General features: G+C 44.4%; 2 protein-coding genes and 15 non-coding genes across 17 annotated transcripts in view; 15 read left to right on the forward strand and 2 right to left on the reverse strand.

Moving 5' to 3' along the window:
* The window catches only part of LOC125715120 (uncharacterized), a 1180389-nt gene that overhangs the window by 982266 nt on the left and 180153 nt on the right, over window positions 1-17970 (reverse strand). The window lies entirely within an intron of this gene.
* Window positions 1-17970, reverse strand: part of LOC125715114 (uncharacterized) — a 935270-nt gene that overhangs the window by 735379 nt on the left and 181921 nt on the right. The window lies entirely within an intron of this gene.
* On the forward strand, window positions 922-1040 carry LOC125732819 (5S ribosomal RNA). The gene has a single exon (XR_007392185.1). It is a non-coding gene; the product is annotated as a 5S ribosomal RNA (ribosomal RNA).
* On the forward strand, window positions 2120-2238 carry LOC125732820 (5S ribosomal RNA). Its single transcript, XR_007392186.1, has one exon. It is a non-coding gene; the product is annotated as a 5S ribosomal RNA (ribosomal RNA).
* LOC125732444 (5S ribosomal RNA) lies at window positions 3320-3438 on the forward strand. Its single transcript, XR_007391824.1, has one exon. It is a non-coding gene; the product is annotated as a 5S ribosomal RNA (ribosomal RNA).
* LOC125730817 (5S ribosomal RNA) lies at window positions 4538-4656 on the forward strand. Its single transcript, XR_007391106.1, has one exon. It is a non-coding gene; the product is annotated as a 5S ribosomal RNA (ribosomal RNA).
* LOC125735273 (5S ribosomal RNA) lies at window positions 5738-5856 on the forward strand. Its single transcript, XR_007394570.1, has one exon. It is a non-coding gene; the product is annotated as a 5S ribosomal RNA (ribosomal RNA).
* On the forward strand, window positions 6939-7057 carry LOC125735274 (5S ribosomal RNA). The gene has a single exon (XR_007394571.1). It is a non-coding gene; the product is annotated as a 5S ribosomal RNA (ribosomal RNA).
* Window positions 8152-8270, forward strand: LOC125732445 (5S ribosomal RNA). Its single transcript, XR_007391825.1, has one exon. It is a non-coding gene; the product is annotated as a 5S ribosomal RNA (ribosomal RNA).
* LOC125730828 (5S ribosomal RNA) lies at window positions 9362-9480 on the forward strand. The gene has a single exon (XR_007391118.1). It is a non-coding gene; the product is annotated as a 5S ribosomal RNA (ribosomal RNA).
* On the forward strand, window positions 10561-10679 carry LOC125732446 (5S ribosomal RNA). The gene has a single exon (XR_007391826.1). It is a non-coding gene; the product is annotated as a 5S ribosomal RNA (ribosomal RNA).
* On the forward strand, window positions 11771-11889 carry LOC125730840 (5S ribosomal RNA). Its single transcript, XR_007391129.1, has one exon. It is a non-coding gene; the product is annotated as a 5S ribosomal RNA (ribosomal RNA).
* On the forward strand, window positions 12971-13089 carry LOC125734263 (5S ribosomal RNA). The gene has a single exon (XR_007393582.1). It is a non-coding gene; the product is annotated as a 5S ribosomal RNA (ribosomal RNA).
* On the forward strand, window positions 14169-14287 carry LOC125730853 (5S ribosomal RNA). The gene has a single exon (XR_007391140.1). It is a non-coding gene; the product is annotated as a 5S ribosomal RNA (ribosomal RNA).
* LOC125733259 (5S ribosomal RNA) lies at window positions 15364-15482 on the forward strand. The gene has a single exon (XR_007392609.1). It is a non-coding gene; the product is annotated as a 5S ribosomal RNA (ribosomal RNA).
* Window positions 16559-16677, forward strand: LOC125733625 (5S ribosomal RNA). The gene has a single exon (XR_007392964.1). It is a non-coding gene; the product is annotated as a 5S ribosomal RNA (ribosomal RNA).
* Window positions 17755-17873, forward strand: LOC125734967 (5S ribosomal RNA). The gene has a single exon (XR_007394268.1). It is a non-coding gene; the product is annotated as a 5S ribosomal RNA (ribosomal RNA).

Consider the following 17970-nt stretch of genomic DNA (forward strand, 5'->3'; position numbering starts at 1 on the left):
TCATTCTAGGTGCTGTAAGCTGTTCGTGCCTTTATTCCACCAGGGCGCGATCTTCTCACAAACTTGAAGACTGTCACTCCCCATTCACGTTTTACAACTTATTGTTAATGATAAAGAGACAGCTTTTTACACACAGTTTTAAACAAAGTACTGATATTATTCCTCTTCAACTGACCGCTTTGTTTTCTATGCAAAAACCACTTCGCCACAGAAGACTCGATATTATTGGCATAGCAAGTTCTGCTCTTCTCCTTTCAAAACTTGCTAAAAGCTGTATTTAAAAGAACAGATTGGCCGGGGTAATTCACACCCTTCAATGCCAGCTTAATGTTTAGGTTAGTGGGAATCACAGAGGAATTAGGGATGGAAACTTCTTTGCTGGTGGTAGAAGTGGTCTGGTGAATTTTTAGAGAGAAGAGGCCGTCGATGTTTGAATGTAGAAAATTGTTCTGGCTGCAGCCTGCAGTATGGACTTGTTGGTGTGTGTAGCTCCCAGTGTTCTGACAGCGCGACGTTTTGGGGAAGCATGTGATTCAGCAGCTACCAGTGGGCTTCGTGCGGCGGAGATTTTGTGGCTGTTAGCGGAGTTGATAACAGAGGGTCGTTAAGAGAAGCCTGCATGCAGTAGGCAAAGGAGTAATGTTTGCCGGCGGGGGACGTGCGGCGATTAACCTGTGCGGTAGTGAAAAGGAGTTAAAAAGAAGGAAGTGTGCGGATGCGGAAAGAATGGAATAATTGTGGTAGGCTGCCGGCTGAGTAGTTTGGTGAATGTTTGGTGTGGGTCCGGCGCTGCCGATTGGATGGTGGTGCTGCAGTGTGAGTCAGATACAAAAAAAAAAAACCAGGAGTAGGATCCAATGGGACTAACTGGCATGTATAGACGTGTGTAATGCAAAAGGGCTGTTTTTGGTCACGTCTCTCGCTTATGGCCATACCACCCTGAACACGCCCGATCTCATCCGATCTCGGAAGTCAAGCAGGGTAGGGTCTGGTTAGTACTTGAATGGGAGACCTCCTGGGAATACCAGGTGCTGTAAGCTTTTCTCACTTTTACTTTATACAGGGGGCGCTCCACTTCACGATTAATTTAAATCTATCACTCCCCTTCCATTTTACTATTTTATATATATATATATATATTTTTCTCTCATTCATAAAGGCAGCTTTTAGAAACCGTTTTACTCTGAATACTTCCTGGTCATTCTAGGTGCTGTAAGCTGTTCGTGCCTTTATTCCACCAGGGCGCGATCTTCTCACAAACTTGAAGACTGTCACTCCCCATTCACGTTTTACAACTTATTGTTAATGATAAAGAGACAGCTTTTTACACACAGTTTTAAACAAAGTACTGATATTATTCCTCTTCAACTGACCGCTTTGTTTTCTATGCAAAAACCACTTCGCCACAGAAGACTCGATATTATTGGCATAGCAAGTTCTGCTCTTCTCCTTTCAAAACTTGCTAAAAGCTGTATTTAAAAGAACAGATTGGCCGGGGTAATTCACACCCTTCAATGCCAGCTTAATGTTTAGGTTAGTGGGAATCACAGAGGAATTAGGGATGGAAACTTCTTTGCTGGTGGTAGAAGCGGTCTGGTGAATTTTTAGAGAGAAGAGGCCGTCGATATTTGAATGTAGAAAATTGTTCTGGCTGCAGCCTGCAGTATGGACTTGTTGGTGTGTGTAGCTCCCAGTGTTCTGACAGCGCGACGTTTTGGGGAAGCATGTGATTCAGCAGCTACCAGTGGGCTTCGTGCGGCGGAGATTTTGTGGCTGTTAGCGGAGTTGATAACAGAGGGTCGTTAAGAGAAGCCTGCATGCAGTAGGCAAAGGAGTAATGTTTGCCGGCGGGGGACGTGCGGCGATTAACCTGTGCGGTAGTGAAAAGGAGTTAAAAAGAAGGAAGTGTGCGGATGCGGAAAGAATGGAATAATTGTGGTAGGCTGCCGGCTGAGTAGTTTGGTGAATGTTTGGTGTGGGTCCGGCGCTGCCGATTGGATGGTGGTGCTGCAGTGTGAGTCAGATACAAAAAAAAAAAACCAGGAGTAGGATCCAATGGGACTAACTGGCATGTATAGACGTGTGTAATGCAAAAGGGCTGTTTTTGGTCACGTCTCTCGCTTATGGCCATACCACCCTGAACACGCCCGATCTCATCCGATCTCGGAAGTCAAGCAGGGTAGGGTCTGGTTAGTACTTGAATGGGAGACCTCCTGGGAATACCAGGTGCTGTAAGCTTTTCTCACTTTTACTTTATACAGGGGGCGCTCCACTTCACGATTAATTTAAATCTATCACTCCCCTTCCATTTTACTATTTTATATATATATATATATTTTTTTCTCTCATTCATAAAGGCAGCTTTTAGAAACCGTTTTACTCTAAATACTTCCTGGTAATTCTAGGTGCTGTAAGCTGTTCGTGCCTTTATTCCACCAGGGCGCGATCTTCTCACAAACTTGAAGACTGTCACTCCCCATTCACGTTTTACAACTTATTGTTAATGATAAAGAGACAGCTTTTTACACACAGTTTTAAACAAAGTACTGATATTATTCCTCTTCAACTGACCGCTTTGTTTTCTATGCAAAAACCACTTCGCCACAGAAGACTCGATATTATTGGCATAGCAAGTTCTGCTCTTCTCCTTTCAAAACTTGCTAAAAGCTGTATTTAAAAGAACAGATTGGCCGGGGTAATTCACACCCTTCAATGCCAGCTTAATGTTTAGGTTAGTGGGAATCACAGAGGAATTAGGGATGGAAACTTCTTTGCTGGTGGTAGAAGCGGTCTGGTGAATTTTTAGAGAGAAGAGGCCGTCGATGTTTGAATGTAGAAAATTGTTCTGGCTGCAGCCTGCAGTATGGACTTGTTGGTGTGTGTAGCTCCCAGTGTTCTGACAGCGCGACGTTTTGGGGAAGCATGTGATTCAGCAGCTACCAGTGGGCTTCGTGCGGCGGAGATTTTGTGGCTGTTAGCGGAGTTGATAACAGAGGGTCGTTAAGAGAAGCCTGCATGCAGTAGGCAAAGGAGTAATGTTTGCCGGCGGGGGACGTGCGGCGATTAACCTGTGCGGTAGTGAAAAGGAGTTAAAAAGAAGGAAGTGTGCGGATGCGGAAAGAATGGAATAATTGTGGTAGGCTGCCGGCTGAGTAGTTTGGTGAATGTTTGGTGTGGGTCCGGCGCTGCCGATTGGATGGTGGGGCTGCAGTGTGAGTCAGATAAAAAAAAAAAAAAAACCAGGAGTAGGATCCAATGGGACTAACTGGCATGTATAGACGCGTGTAATGCAAAAGGGCTGTTTTTGGTAGCATCTCTCGCTTACGGCCATACCACCCTGAACACGCCCGATCTCGTCTGATCTCGGAAGCCAAGCAGGGTAGGGTCTGGTTAGTACTTGGATGGGAGACCTCCTGGGAATACCAGGTGCTGTAAGCCTTTCTCACTTTTACTTTATACAGGGGGCGCTCCACTTCACGATTAAATTAAATCTATCACTCCCCTTCCATTTTACTATTTTATATATATATATATATATATATATATATATATTTTTTTTTTTCTCTCATTCATAAAGGCAGCTTTTAGAAACCGTTTTACTCTAAATACTTCCTGGTAATTCTAGGTGCTGTAAGCTGTTCGTGCCTTTATTCCACCAGGGCGCGATCTTCTCACAAACTTGAAGACTGTCACTCCCCATTCACGTTTTACAACTTATTGTTAATGATAAAGAGACAGCTTTTTACACACAGTTTTAAACAAAGTACTGATATTATTCCTCTTCAACTGACCGCTTTGTTTTCTATGCAAAAACCACTTCGCCACAGAAGACTCGATATTATTGGCATAGCAAGTTCTGCTCTTCTCCTTTCAAAACTTGCTAAAAGCTGTATTTAAAAGAACAGATTGGCCGGGGTAATTCACACCCTTCAATGCCAGCTTAATGTTTAGGTTAGTGGGAATCACAGAGGAATTAGGGATGGAAACTTCTTTGCTGGTGGTAGAAGTGGTCTGGTGAATTTTTAGAGAGAAGAGGCCGTCGATGTTTGAATGTAGAAAATTGTTCTGGCTGCAGCCTGCAGTATGGACTTGTTGGTGTGTGTAGCTCCCAGTGTTCTGACAGCGCGACGTTTTGGGGAAGCATGTGATTCAGCAGCTACCAGTGGGCTTCGTGCGGCGGAGATTTTGTGGCTGTTAGCGGAGTTGATAACAGAGGGTCGTTAAGAGAAGCCTACATGCGGTAGGCAAAGGAGTAATGTTTGCTGGCGGGGGACGTGCGGCGATTAACCTGTGCGGTAGTGAAAAGGAGTTAAAAAGAAGGAAGTGTGCGGATGCGGAAAGAATGGAATAATTGTGGTAGGCTGCCGGCTGAGTAGTTTGGTGAATGTTTGGTGTGGGTCCGGCGCTGCCGATTGGATGGTGGGGCTGCAGTGTGAGTCAGATAAAAAAAAAAAAAAACAGGACTAGGATCCAATGGGACTAACTGGCATGTATAGACGCGTGTAATGCAAAAGGGCTGTTTTTGGTAGCATCTATCGCTTACGGCCATACCACCCTGAACACGCCCGATCTCGTCTGATCTCGGAAGCTAAGCAGGGTAGGGTCTGGTTAGTACTTGGATGGGAGACCACCTGGGAATACCAGGTGCTGTAAGCTTTTCTCACTTTTACTTTATACAGGGGGCGCTCCACTTCACGATTAATTTAAATCTATCACTCCCCTTCCATTTTACTATTTTATATATATATATATATTTTCTCTCATTCATAAAGGCAGCTTTTAGAAACCGTTTTACTCTAAATACTGCCTGGTAATTCTAGGTGCTGTAAGCTGTTCGTGCCTTTATTCCACCAGGGCACAATCTTCTCACAAACTTGAAGACTGTCACTCCCCATTCACGTTTTACAACTTATTGTTAATAATATAAAGACAGCTTTTTACACACAGTTTTAAACAAAGTACTGATATAATTCCTCTTCAACTCACCGCTTTGTTTTCTATACAAAAACCACTTCGCCACAGAAGACTTGATATTTTTGGCATAGCAAGGTCTGCTCTTCTCCTCCTTTCAAAACTTGCTAAAAGCTGTATTTAAAAGAGCAGGTTGGCCGGGGTAATTCACACCCTTCAATGCCAGCTTAATGTTTAGGTTAGTGGGAATCACAGAGGAATTAGGGATGGAAACTTCTTTGCTGGTGGTAGAAGCGGTCTGGTGAATTTTTAGAGAGAAGAGGCTGTCGATGTTTCAATGTAGAAAATTGTTCTGGCTGCAGCCTGCAGTATGGACTTGTTGGTGTGTGTAGCTCCCAGTGTTCTGACAGCGCGACGTTTTGGGGAAGCATGTGATTCAGCAGCTACCAGTGGGCTTCGTGCGGCGGAGATTTTGTGGCTGTTAGCGGAGTTGATAACAGAGGGTCGTTAAGAGAAGCCTGCATGCAGTAGGCAAAGGAGTAATGTTTGCCGGCGGGGGACGTGCGGCGATTAACCTGTGCGGTAGTGAAAAGGAGTTAAAAAGAAGGAAGTGTGCGGATGCGGAAAGAATGGAATAATTGTGGTAGGCTGCCGGCTGAGTAGTTTGGTGAATGTTTGGTGTGGGTCCGGCGCTGCCGATTGGATGGTGGGGCTGCAGTGTGAGTCAGATAAAAAAAAAAAAAAAACCAGGAGTAGGATCCAATGGGAATAACTGGCATGTATAGACGCGTGTAATGCAAAAGGGCTGTTTTTGGTAGCATCTCTCGCTTACGGCCATACCACCCTGAACATGCCCGATCTCGTCTGATCTCGGAAGCCAAGCAGGGTAGGGTCTGGTTAGTACTTGGATGGGAGACCTCCTGGGAATACCAGGTGCTATAAGCCTTTCTCACTTTTACTTTATACAGGGGGCGCTCCACTTCACGATTAATTTAAATCTATCACTCCCCTTCCATTTTACTATTTTATATATATATATTTTTTTTTTTTTCTCTCATTCCTAAAGGCAGCTTTTAGAAACCGTTTTACTCTAAATACTTCCTGGTAATTCTAGGTGCTGTAAGCTGTTCGTGCCTTTATTCCACCAGGGCGCGATCTTCTCACAAACTTGAAGACTGTCACTCCCCATTCACGTTTTACAACTTATTGTTAATGATAAAGAGACAGCTTTTTACACACAGTTTTAAACAAAGTACTGATATTATTCCTCTTCAACTGACCGCTTTGTTTTCTATGCAAAAACCACTTCGCCACAGAAGACTCGATATTATTGGCATAGCAAGTTCTGCTCTTCTCCTTTCAAAACTTGCTAAAAGCTGTATTTAAAAGAACAGATTGGCCGGGGTAATTCACACCCTTCAATGCCAGCTTAATGTTTAGGTTAGTGGGAATCACAGAGGAATTAGGGATGGAAACTTCTTTGCTGGTGGTAGAAGCGGTCTGGTGAATTTTTAGAGAGAAGAGGCCGTCGATGTTTGAATGTAGAAAATTGTTCTGGCTGCAGCCTGCAGTATGGACTTGTTGGTGTGTGTAGCTCCCAGTGTTCTGACAGCGCGACGTTTTGGGGAAGCATGTGATTCAGCAGCTACCAGTGGGCTTCGTGCGGCGGAGATTTTGTGGCTGTTAGCGGAGTTGATAACAGAGGGTCGTTAAGAGAAGCCTGCATGCAGTAGGCAAAGGAGTAATGTTTGCCGGCGGGGGACGTGCGGCGATTAATCTGTGCGGTAGTGAAAAGGAGTTAAAAAGAAGGAAGTGTGCGGATGCGGAAAGAATGGAATAATTGTGGTAGGCTGCCGGCTGAGTAGTTTGGTGAATGTTTGGTGTGGGTCCGGCGCTGCCGATTGGATGGTGGGGCTGCAGTGTGAGTCAGATAAAAAAAAAAAAAAACCAGGAGTAGGATCCAATGGGACTAACTGGCATGTATAGACGCGTGTAATGCAAAAGGGCTGTTTTTGGTAGCATTTCTCGCTTACGGCCATACCACCCTGAACATGCCCGATCTCGTCTGATCTCGGAAGCCAAGCAGGGTAGGGTCTGGTTAGTACTTGGATGGGAGACCTCCTGGGAATACCAGGTGCTATAAGCCTTTCTCACTTTTACTTTATACAGGGGGCGCTCCACTTCACGATTAATTTAAATCTATCACTCCCCTTCCATTTTACTATTTTATATATATATATATATATATATATTTTTTTTTTTTTCTCTCATTCATAAAGGCAGCTTTTAGAAACCGTTTTACTCTAAATACTTCCTGGTAATTCTAGGTGCTGTAAGCTGTTCGTGCCTTTATTCCACCAGGGCGCGATCTTCTCACAAACTTGAAGACTGTCACTCCCCATTCACGTTTTACAACTTATTGTTAATGATAAAGAGACAGCTTTTTACACACAGTTTTAAACAAAGTACTGATATTATTCCTCTTCAACTGACCGCTTTGTTTTCTATGCAAAAACCACTTCGCCACAGAAGACTCGATATTATTGGCATAGCAAGTTCTGCTCTTCTCCTTTCAAAACTTGCTAAAAGCTGTATTTAAAAGAACAGATTGGCCGGGGTAATTCACACACTTCAATGCCAGCTTAATGTTTAGGTTAGTGGGAATCACAGAGGAATTAGGGATGGAAACTTCTTTGCTGGTGGTAGAAGCGGTCTGGTGAATTTTTAGAGAGAAGAGGCCGTCGATGTTTGAATGTAGAAAATTGTTCTGGCTGCAGCCTGCAGTATGGACTTGTTGGTGTGTGTAGCTCCCAGTGTTCTGACAGCGCGACGTTTTGGGGAAGCATGTGATTCAGCAGCTACCAGTGGGCTTCGTGCGGCGGAGATTTTGTGGCTGTTAGCGGAGTTGATAACAGAGGGTCGTTAAGAGAAGCCTGCATGCAGTAGGCAAAGGAGTAATGTTTGCCGGCGGGGGACGTGCGGCGATTAATCTGTGCGGTAGTGAAAAGGAGTTAAAAAGAAGGAAGTGTGCGGATGCGGAAAGAATGGAATAATTGTGGTAGGCTGCCGGCTGAGTAGTTTGGTGAATGTTTGGTGTGGGTCCGGCGCTGCCGATTGGATGGTGGGGCTGCAGTGTGAGTCAGATAAAAAAAAAAAAAAACCAGGAGTAGGATCCAATGGGACTAACTGGCATGTATAGACGCGTGTAATGCAAAAGGGCTGTTTTTGGTAGCATCTCTCGCTTACGGCCATACCACCCTGAACACGCCCGATCTCGTCTGATCTCGGAAGCCAAGCAGGGTAGGGTCTGGTTAGTACTTGGATGGGAGACCTCCTGGGAATACCAGGTGCTGTAAGCCTTTCTCACTTTTACTTTATACAGGGGGCGCTCCACTTCACGATTAAATTAAATCTATCACTCCCCTTCCATTTTACTATTTTATATATATATATATATATATATATATTTTTTTTTCTCTCATTCATAAAGGCAGCTTTTAGAAACCGTTTTACTCTAAATACTTCCTGGTAATTCTAGGTGCTGTAAGCTGTTCGTGCCTTTATTCCACCAGGGCGCGATCTTCTCACAAACTTGAAGACTGTCACTCCCCATTCACGTTTTACAACTTATTGTTAATGATAAAGAGACAGCTTTTTACACACAGTTTTAAACAAAGTACTGATATTATTCCTCTTCAACTGACCGCTTTGTTTTCTATGCAAAAACCACTTCGCCACAGAAGACTCGATATTATTGGCATAGCAAGTTCTGCTCTTCACCTTTCAAAACTTGCTAAAAGCTGTATTTAAAAGAACAGATTGGCCGGGGTAATTCACACCCTTCAATGCCAGCTTAATGTTTAGGTTAGTGGGAATCACAGAGGAATTAGGGATGGAAACTTCTTTGCTGGTGGTAGAAGCGGTCTGGTGAATTTTTAGAGAGAAGAGGCCGTCGATGTTTGAATGTAGAAAATTGTTCTGGCTGCAGCCTGCAGTATGGACTTGTTGGTGTGTGTAGCTCCCAGTGTTCTGACAGCGCGACGTTTTGGGGAAGCATGTGATTCAGCAGCTACCAGTGGGCTTCGTGCGGCGGAGATTTTGTGGCTGTTAGCGGAGTTGATAACAGAGGGTCGTTAAGAGAAGCCTGCATGCAGTAGGCAAAGGAGTAATGTTTGCTGGCGGGGGACGTGCGGCGATTAACCTGTGCGGTACTGAAAAGGAGTTAAAAAGAAGGAAGTGTGCGGATGCGGAAAGAATGGAATAATTGTGGTAGGCTGCCGGCTGAGTAGTTTGGTGAATGTTTGGTGTGGGTCCGGCGCTGCCGATTGGATGGTGGGGCTGCAGTGTGAGTCAGATAAAAAAAAAAAAAAACAGGACTAGGATCCAATGGGACTAACTGGCATGTATAGACGCGTGTAATGCAAAAGGGCTGTTTTTGGTAGCATCTCTCGCTTACGGCCATACCACCCTGAACACGCCCGATCTCGTCTGATCTCGGAAGCTAAGCAGGGTAGGGTCTGGTTAGTACTTGGATGGGAGACCACCTGGGAATACCAGGTGCTGTAAGCTTTTCTCACTTTTACTTTATACAGGGGGCGCTCCACTTCACGATTAATTTAAATCTATCACTCCCCTTCCATTTTACTATTTTATATATATATATATATTTTCTCTCATTCATAAAGGCAGCTTTTAGAAACCGTTTTACTCTAAATACTTCCTGGTAATTCTAGGTGCTGTAAGCTGTTCGTGCCTTTATTCCACCAGGGCACAATCTTCTCACAAACTTGAAGACTGTCACTCCCCATTCACGTTTTACAACTTATTGTTAATAATATAGAGACAGCTTTTTACACACAGTTTTAAACAAAGTACTGATATAATTCCTCTTCAACTCACCGCTTTGTTTTCTATGCAAAAACCACTTCGCCACAGAAGACTTGATATTTTTGGCATAGCAAGGTCTGCTCTTCTCCTCCTTTCAAAACTTGCTAAAAGCTGTATTTAAAAGAGCAGGTTGGCCGGGGTAATTCACACCCTTCAATGCCAGCTTAATGTTTAGGTTAGTGGGAATCACAGAGGAATTAGGGATGGAAACTTCTTTGCTGGTGGTAGAAGCGGTCTGGTGAATTTTTAGAGAGAAGAGGCTGTCGATGTTTCAATGTAGAAAATTGTTCTGGCTGCAGCCTGCAGTATGGACTTGTTGGTGTGTGTAGCTCCCAGTGTTCTGACAGCGCGACGTTTTGGGGAAGCATGTGATTCAGCAGCTACCAGTGGGCTTCGTGCGGCGGAGATTTTGTGGCTGTTAGCGGAGTTGATAACAGAGGGTCGTTAAGAGAAGCCTGCATGCAGTAGGCAAAGGAGTAATGTTTGCCGGCGGGGGACGTGCGGCGATTAACCTGTGCGGTAGTGAAAAGGAGTTAAAAAGAAGGAAGTGTGCGGATGCGGAAAGAATGGAATAATTGTGGTAGGCTGCCGGCTGAGTAGTTTGGTGAATGTTTGGTGTGGGTCCGGCGCTGCCGATTGGATGGTGGGGCTGCAGTGTGAGTCAGATAAAAAAAAAAAAAAACCAGGAGTAGGATCCAATGGGACTAACTGGCATGTATAGACGCGTGTAATGCAAAAGGGCTGTTTTTGGTAGCATCTCTCGCTTACGGCCATACCACCCTGAACACGCCCGATCTCGTCTGATCTCGGAAGCCAAGCAGGGTAGGGTCTGGTTAGTACTTGGATGGGAGACCTCCTGGGAATACCAGGTGCTGTAAGCCTTTCTCACTTTTACTTTATACAGGGGGCGCTCCACTTCACGATTAAATTAAATCTATCACTCCCCTTCCATTTTACTATTTTATATATATATATATATATATATATTTTTTTTTTTCTCTCATTCATAAAGGCAGCTTTTAGAAACCGTTTTACTCTAAATACTTCCTGGTAATTCTAGGTGCTGTAAGCTGTTCGTGCCTTTATTCCACCAGGGCGCGATCTTCTCACAAACTTGAAGACTGTCACTCCCCATTCACGTTTTACAACTTATTGTTAATGATAAAGAGACAGCTTTTTACACACAGTTTTAAACAAAGTACTGATATTATTCCTCTTCAACTGACCGCTTTGTTTTCTATGCAAAAACCACTTCGCCACAGAAGACTCGATATTATTGGCATAGCAAGTTCTGCTCTTCACCTTTCAAAACTTGCTAAAAGCTGTATTTAAAAGAACAGATTGGCCGGGGTAATTCACACCCTTCAATGCCAGCTTAATGTTTAGGTTAGTGGGAATCACAGAGGAATTAGGGATGGAAACTTCTTTGCTGGTGGTAGAAGCGGTCTGGTGAATTTTTAGAGAGAAGAGGCCGTCGATGTTTGAATGTAGAAAATTGTTCTGGCTGCAGCCTGCAGTATGGACTTGTTGGTGTGTGTAGCTCCCAGTGTTCTGACAGCGCGACGTTTTGGGGAAGCATGTGATTCAGCAGCTACCAGTGGGCTTCGTGCGGCGGAGATTTTGTGGCTGTTAGCGGAGTTGATAACAGAGGGTCGTTAAGAGAAGCCTGCATGCAGTAGGCAAAGGAGTAATGTTTGCTGGCGGGGGACGTGCGGCGATTAACCTGTGCGGTAGTGAAAAGGAGTTAAAAAGAAGGAAGTGTGCGGATGCGGAAAGAATGGAATAATTGTGGTAGGCTGCCGGCTGAGTAGTTTGGTGAATGTTTGGTGTGGGTCCGGCGCTGCCGATTGGATGGTGGGGCTGCAGTGTGAGTCAGATAAAAAAAAAAAAAAACAGGACTAGGATCCAATGGGACTAACTGGCATGTATAGACGCGTGTAATGCAAAAGGGCTGTTTTTGGTAGCATCTCTCGCTTACGGCCATACCACCCTGAACACGCCCGATCTCGTCTGATCTCGGAAGCTAAGCAGGGTAGGGTCTGGTTAGTACTTGGATGGGAGACCACCTGGGAATACCAGGTGCTGTAAGCTTTTCTCACTTTTACTTTATACAGGGGGCGCTCCACTTCACGATTAATTTAAATCTATCACTCCCCTTCCATTTTACAATTTTATATATATATATATATTTTCTCTCATTCATAAAGGCAGCTTTTAGAAACCGTTTTACTCTAAATACTTCCTGGTAATTCTAGGTGCTGTAAGCTGTTCGTGCCTTTATTCCATCAGGGCACAATCTTCTCACAAACTTGAAGACTGTCACTCCCCATTCACGTTTTACAACTTATTGTTAATAATATAGAGACAGCTTTTTACACACAGTTTTAAACAAAGTACTGATATAATTCCTCTTCAACTCACCGCTTTGTTTTCTATGCAAAAACCACTTCGCCACAGAAGACTTGATATTTTTGGCATAGCAAGGTCTGCTCTTCTCCTCCTTTCAAAACTTGCTAAAAGCTGTATTTAAAAGAGCAGGTTGGCCGGGGTAATTCACACCCTTCAATGCCAGCTTAATGTTTAGGTTAGTGGGAATCACAGAGGAATTAGGGATGGAAACTTCTTTGCTGGTGGTAGAAGCGGTCTGGTGAATTTTTAGAGAGAAGAGGCTGTCGATGTTTCAATGTAGAAAATTGTTCTGGCTGCAGCCTGCAGTATGGACTTGTTGGTGTGTGTAGCTCCCAGTGTTCTGACAGCGCGACGTTTTGGGGAAGCATGTGATTCAGCAGCTACCAGTGGGCTTCGTGCGGCGGAGATTTTGTGGCTGTTAGCGGAGTTGATAACAGAGGGTCGTTAAGAGAAGCCTGCATGCAGTAGGCAAAGGAGTAATGTTTGCCGGCGGGGGACGTGCGGCGATTAACCTGTGCGGTAGTGAAAAGGAGTTAAAAAGAAGGAAGTGTGCGGATGCGGAAAGAATGGAATAATTGTGGTAGGCTGCCGGCTGAGTAGTTTGGTGAATGTTTGGTGTGGGTCCGGCGCTGCCGATTGGATGGTGGGGCTGCAGTGTGAGTCAGATAAAAAAAAAAAAAAAACCAGGAGTAGGATCCAATGGGAATAACTGACATGTATAGACGCGTGTAATGCAAAAGGGCTGTTTTTGGTAGCATCTCTCGCTTACGGCCATACCACCCTGAACACGCCCGATCTCGTCTGATCTCGGAAGCCAAGCAGGGTAGGGTCTGGTTAGTACTTGGATGGGAGACCTCCTGGGAATACCAGGTGCTATAAGCCTTTCTCACTTTTACTTTATACAGGGGGCGCTCCACTTCACGATTAATTTAAATCTATCACTCCCCTTCCATTTTACTATTTTATATATATATATATTTTTTTTTTTCTCTCATTCCTAAAGGCAGCTTTTAGAAACCGTTTTACTCTAAATACTTCCTGGTAATTCTAGGTGCTGTAAGCTGTTCGTGCCTTTATTCCACCAGGGCGCGATCTTCTCACAAACTTGAAGACTGTCACTCCCCATTCACGTTTTACAACTTATTGTTAATGATAAAGAGACAGCTTTTTACACACAGTTTTAAACAAAGTACTGATATTATTCCTCTTCAACTCACCGCTTTGCTTTCTATGCAAAAACCACTTCGCCACAGAAGACTCGATATTATTGGCATAGCAAGTTCTGCTCTTCTCCTTTCAAAACTTGCTAAAAGCTGTATTTAAAAGAACAGATTGGCCGGGGTAATTCACACCCTTCAATGCCAGCTTAATGTTTAGGTTAGTGGGAATCACAGAGGAATTAGGGATGGAAACTTCTTTGCTGGTGGTAGAAGCGGTCTGGTGAATTTTTAGAGAGAAGAGGCCGTCGATGTTTGAATGTAGAAAATTGTTCTGGCTGCAGCCTGCAGTATGGACTTGTTGGTGTGTGTAGCTCCCAGTGTTCTGACAGCGCGACGTTTTGGGGAAGCATGTGATTCAGCAGCTACCAGTGGGCTTCGTGCGGCGGAGATTTTGTGGCTGTTAGCGGAGTTGATAACAGAGGGTCGTTAAGAGAAGCCTGCATGCAGTAGGCAAAGGAGTAATGTTTGCCGGCGGGGGACGTGCGGCGATTAACCTGTGCGGTAGTGAAAAGGAGTTAAAAAGAAGGAAGTGTGCGGATGCGGAAAGAATGGAATAATTGTGGTAGGCTGCCGGCTGAGTAGTTTGGTGAATGTTTGGTGTGGGTCCGGCGCTGTCGATTGGATGGTGGGGCTGCAGTGTGAGTCAGATAAAAAAAAAAAACCAGGAGTAGGATCCAATGGGACTAACTGGCATGTATAGACGCGTGTAATGCAAAAGGGCTGTTTTTGGTAGCATCTCTCGCTTACGGCCATACCACCCTGAACACGCCCGATCTCGTCTGATCTCGGAAGCTAAGCAGGGTAGGGTCTGGTTAGTACTTGGATGGGAGACCACCTGGGAATACCAGGTGCTGTAAGCTTTTCTCACTTTTACTTTATACAGGGGGCGCTCCACTTCACGATTAATTTAAATCTATCACTCCCCTTCCATTTTACTATTTTTTATATATTTTTTTTTTTCTCTCATTCATAAAGGCAGCTTTTAGAAACCGTTTTACTCTAAATACTTCCTGGTAATTCTAGGTGCTGTAAGCTGTTCGTGCCTTTATTCCACCAGGGCGCGATCTTCTCACAAACTTGAAGACTGTCACTCCCCATTCACGTTTTACAACTTATTGTTAATGATAAAGAGACAGCTTTTTACACACAGTTTTAAACAAAGTACTGATATTATTCCTCTTCAACTGACCGCTTTGTTTTCTATGCAAAAACCACTTCGCCACAGAAGACTCGATATTATTGGCATAGCAAGTTCTGCTCTTCTCCTTTCAAAACTTGCTAAAAGCTGTATTTAAAAGAACAGATTGGCCGGGGTAATTCACACCCTTCAATGCCAGCTTAATGTTTAGGTTAGTGGGAGTCACAGAGGAATTAGGGATGGAAACTTCTTTGCTGGTGGTAGAAGCGGTCTGGTGAATTTTTAGAGAGAAGAGGCCGTCGATGTTTGAATGTAGAAAATTGTTCTGGCTGCAGCCTGCAGTATGGACTTGTTGGTGTGTGTAGCTCCCAGTGTTCTGACAGCGCGACGTTTTGGGGAAGCATGTGATTCAGCAGCTACCAGTGGGCTTCGTGCGGCGGAGATTTTGTGGCTGTTAGCGGAGTTGATAACAGAGGGTCGTTAAGAGAAGCCTGCATGCAGTAGGCAAAGGAGTAATGTTTGCCGGCGGGGGACGTGCGGCGATTAACCTGTGCGGTAGTGAAAAGAAGTTAAAAAGAAGGAAGTGTGCGGATGCGGAAAGAATGGAATAATTGTGGTAGGCTGCTGGCTGAGTAGTTTGGTGAATGTTTGGTGTGGGTCCGGCGCTGCCGATTGGATGGTGGGGCTGCAGTGTGAGTCAGATAAAAAAAAAAAAAGAACATTAGTAGGATCCAATGCGACCAACTGGCATGTATAGAGGCGTGTAATGCAAAAGGGCTGTTTTTGGTAGCATGTTTCGCTTACGGCCATACCACCCTGAACACGCCTGATCTCGTCTGATCTCGGAAGCTAAGCAGGGTAGGGTCTGGTTAGTACTTGGATGGGAGACCACCTGGGAATACCAGGTGCTGTAAGCTTTTCTCACTTTTACTTTATACAGGGGGCGCTCCACTTCACGATTAATTTAAATCTATCACTCCCCTTCCATTTTACTATTTTATATATATATTTTTTTTTTCTCTCATTCATAAAGGCAGCTTTTAGAAATCGTTTTACTCTAAATACTTCCTGGTAATTCTAGGTGCTGTAAGCTGTTCGTGCCTTTATTCCACCAGGGCGCGATCTTCTCACAAACTTGAAGACTGTCACTCCCCATTCACGTTTTACAACTTATTGTTAATGATAAAGAGACAGCTTTTTACACACAGTTTTAAACAAAGTACTGATATTATTCCTCTTCAACTGACCGCTTTGTTTTCTATGCAAAAACCACTTCGCCACAGAAGACTCGATATTATTGGCATAGCAAGTTCTGCTCTTCTCCTTTCAAAACTTGCTAAAAGCTGTATTTAAAAGAACAGATTGGCCGGGGTAATTCACACCCTTCAATGCCAGCTTAATGTTTAGGTTAGTGGGAGTCACAGAGGAATTAGGGATGGAAACTTCTTTGCTGGTGGTAGAAGCGGTCTGGTGAATTTTTAGAGAGAAGAGGCCGTCGATGTTTGAATGTAGAAAATTGTTCTGGCTGCAGCCTGCAGTATGGACTTGTTGGTGTGTGTAGCTCCCAGTGTTCTGACAGCGCGACGTTTTGGGGAAGCATGTGATTCAGCAGCTACCAGTGGGCTTCGTGCGGCGGAGATTTTGTGGCTGTTAGCGGAGTTGATAACAGAGGGTCGTTAAGAGAAGCCTGCATGCAGTAGGCAAAGGAGTAATGTTTGCCGGCGGGGGACGTGCGGCGATTAACCTGTGCGGTAGTGAAAAGGAGTTAAAAAGAAGGAAGTGTGCGGATGCGGAAAGAATGGAATAATTGTGGTAGGCTGCCGGCTGAGTAGTTTGGTGAATGTTTGGTGTGGGTCCGGCGCTGCCGATTGGATGGTGGGGCTGCAGTGTGAGTCAGATAAAAAAAAAAAAAAACAGGAGTAGGATCCAATGGGACTAACTGGCATGTATAGACGCGTGTAATGCAAAAGGGCTGTTTTTGGTAGCATCTCTCGCTTACGGCCATACCACCCTGAACACGCCCGATCTCGTCTGATCTCAGAAGCTAAGCAGGGTAGGGTCTGGTTAGTACTAGGATGGGAGACCACCTGGGAATACCAGGTGCTGTAAGCTTTTCTCACTTTTACTTTATACAGGGGGCGCTCCACTTCACGATTAATTTAAATCTATCACTCCCCTTCCATTTTACTATTTTATATATATATATTTTTTTTCTCTCATTCATAAAGGCAGCTTTTAGAAACCGTTTTACTCTAAATACTTCCTGGTAATTCTAGGTGCTGTAAGCTGTTCGTGCCTTTATTCCACCAGGGCGCGATCTTCTCACAAACTTGAAGACTGTCACTCCCCATTCACGTTTTACAACTTATTGTTAATGATAAAGAGACAGCTTTTTACACACAGTTTTAAACAAAGTACTGATATTATTCCTCTTCAACTGACCGCTTTGTTTTCTATGCAAAAACCACTTCGCCACAGAAGACTCGATATTATTGGCATAGCAAGTTCTGCTCTTCTCCTTTCAAAACTTGCTAAAAGCTGTATTTAAAAGAACAGATTGGCCGGGGTAATTCACACCCTTCAATGCCAGCTTAATGTTTAGGTTAGTGGGAATCACAGAGGAATTAGGGATGGAAACTTCTTTGCTGGTGGTAGAAGCGGTCTGGTGAATTTTTAGAGAGAAGAGGCCGTCGATGTTTGAATGTAGAAAATTGTTCTGGCTGCAGCCTGCAGTATGGACTTGTTGGTGTGTGTAGCTCCCAGTGTTCTGACAGCGCGACGTTTTGGGGAAGCATGTGATTCAGCAGCTACCAGTGGGCTTCGTGCGGCGGAGATTTTGTGGCTGTTAGCGGAGTTGATAACAGAGGGTCGTTAAGAGAAGCCTGCATGCAGTAGGCAAAGGAGTAATGTTTGCCGGCGGGGGACGTGCGGCGATTAACCTGTGCGGTAGTGAAAAGGAGTTAAAAAGAAGGAAGTGTGCGGATGCGGAAAGAATGGAATAATTGTGGTAGGCTGCCAGCTGAGTAGTTTGGTGAATGTTTGGTGTGGGTCCGGCGCTGCCGATTGGATGGTGGGGCTGCAGTGTGAGTCAGATAAAAAAAAAAAAAGAACATTAGTAGGATCCAATTGGACCAACTGGCATGTATAGAGGCGTGTAATGCAAAAGGGCTGTTTTTGGTAGTATCTCTCGCTTACGGCCATACCACCCTGAACACGCCCGATCTTGTCTGATCTCGGAAGCCAAGCAGGGTAGGGTCTGGTTAGTACTTGGATGGGAGACCTTCTGGGAATACCAGGTGCTGTAAGCCTTTCTCACTTTTACTTTATACAGGGGGCGCTAAACTTCACGATTAATTTAAATCTATCACTCCCCTTCCATTTTACTATTTTATATATATATATATA

This window comes from Brienomyrus brachyistius, chromosome 2 (assembly GCF_023856365.1).
Source record: "Brienomyrus brachyistius isolate T26 chromosome 2, BBRACH_0.4, whole genome shotgun sequence".
NCBI lineage: Eukaryota > Metazoa > Chordata > Actinopteri > Osteoglossiformes > Mormyridae > Brienomyrus > Brienomyrus brachyistius.